Source organism: Penaeus japonicus, unplaced genomic scaffold (assembly GCF_977035675.1).
Source record: "Penaeus japonicus unplaced genomic scaffold, GWHDUDI00000001_assembly GWHDUDI00000033, whole genome shotgun sequence".
Taxonomy (NCBI): domain Eukaryota; kingdom Metazoa; phylum Arthropoda; class Malacostraca; order Decapoda; family Penaeidae; genus Penaeus; species Penaeus japonicus.
The window spans coordinates 23,218,968-23,220,759 of NW_028234435.1; the positions used below are offsets into that span (position 1 = coordinate 23,218,968).

The following is a 1,792-nucleotide window of genomic DNA, read 5'->3' on the forward strand; positions in this document are numbered from 1 at the left end:
GAAAGAGGCGAAGAGGAAATTAAGTAGAAAAAGGAAAGGAGAGCCAATAAAAAGAGAAATAGAGAGAAAAGATAAAGGAAAGAGAAGAGAACAAGGAAAGGAAGGAGAAGAAATAGGAAGAAGGGAGAGGAGGAAGAGAAGAAAATACCCTTTTTCGATTCTTTTTTGGAGATACATTCTTTTTATTCTTATTTGTCTTTTCTGGAATTCATTAAGGGGATAAGCACATATACTTGTTAATATTTGCAACTGCAAAATATAGTTCATGGAACATTAATAAGTGTTGTCAGTTTTCATCAGTAATGTTGTCTATCTGTATTCTCTTTGTTACTCTTACTACTGTCTTTAGTTGTTTTTTAATTGATGTAATGATTCAAATAATCTTACATTTGTATTAAAGAGAGTACTGTAGCATTTAGATCATACGTTCATCTGGTATAACAAATTCTAAATCATACTTCTAAATAAAGGACTCATTTTGTTAATCACGTATTGATGACCGACTGAATAAACCAATGAGGGGCTTGAATAACCATTTCCTTCGATATCACATCATCCAACTTCTTGTCAAAACCTCTCCTTTCTCCTTTCTCTATCCCCGTTCACTCTTTCTTTCATTCTCTGCTACAAAAGAAGGTGAATGGAGATGCGGGGTATCGATCCCCGTACCTCTCACATGCTAAGCGAGCGCTCTACCACTTGAGCTACATCCCCTTACACCTAAAGAGAAAGCTTCTTCAAAATCTATTATCGACAGGGATTGACACACTTAAGAGGTAGTTATAGAAAATGTGAGTTTCTAGGAAGGACTGAAGGAAAATTGGTATCTGTTTAGGTGTGATAGAAAACGAGTGATTCTAGGAGGAACTGAACTGTGTCCCATATATCGGCAGTACATATACAATGTACTAACCGATCCAATAGTAATATCGAAGATGGAAAATACGTGGCTAACTTCCTGTCAGCTGAGAGGACCATACCCGGCAATCGATTAGGCAAAGTAATGGGACTGACAGTTTTCCAAAATCGTTTTATAAGAGCTTAGATGAATATCTAAGGAAAATTTGAACAAATAATGTAGTGGGACCAAGCGATACAAAATCTCTAAACTGCCTACTTTCTAAACAGGAAAAAAAAATCCTGCCTTACGTAAAATCAGAGCAGGACGCAAGTGTTTATTAAAGTAAGTATCAGCTCTGACAGCTCCCAAAAATGCAACTTCCTCGAGAGACATTTTCTGCGACGGCGAACACCACCAGTCGGAGGTAATCCTGCTTAGTGAGCATGTTGTGTTATAGGAAACACATATCGTTCAGAGGGGATGTAGCTCAAGTGGTAGAGCGCTCGCTTAGCATGTGAGAGGTACGGGGATCGATACCCCGCATCTCCAAAATGTTCTTTAGATGCCCAAGGGAAAGGAGAACCAGTGATCGGTGTACACCATATGAGGATAATCTGAGTGAATGCACGTATACATACACGAGCATACACACACACAAACTCGCACGTATAGTATGTAGGTATGTATGTATATGTATATTTATAAATATATAGATGTATGTATATATATATGTGTGTGTGTGTGTGTGTGTGTGTGTGTGTGTGTGTGTGTGTGTGTGTGTGTGTGTGTGTGTGTGTGTGTGTGTGTGTGTGTGTGTGTGTTATGTGTCAATCGCTGTCGACAAGAGACTGTGAAGAAGCTCTCCTCCTCCCGATCAGGGGATCCAGAGGGAGAGACGAAAGTCTAAACGTAAATAAGAAAAATCTGCGCGTGTGTCTCTTGGGCATCTAA

The 1,792-nt window shown here is 39.0% G+C and overlaps 2 non-coding genes across 2 annotated transcripts; one reads left to right on the forward strand and one right to left on the reverse strand.

Moving 5' to 3' along the window:
- Window positions 1-641: 641 nt before the first annotated feature.
- TRNAA-AGC (transfer RNA alanine (anticodon AGC)) lies at window positions 642-714 on the reverse strand. The gene has a single exon. It is a non-coding gene; the product is annotated as a tRNA-Ala (tRNA).
- A 603-nt stretch (window positions 715-1,317) lies between these two features.
- Window positions 1,318-1,390, forward strand: TRNAA-AGC (transfer RNA alanine (anticodon AGC)). The gene has a single exon. It is a non-coding gene; the product is annotated as a tRNA-Ala (tRNA).
- Window positions 1,391-1,792: the final 402 nt, after the last annotated feature.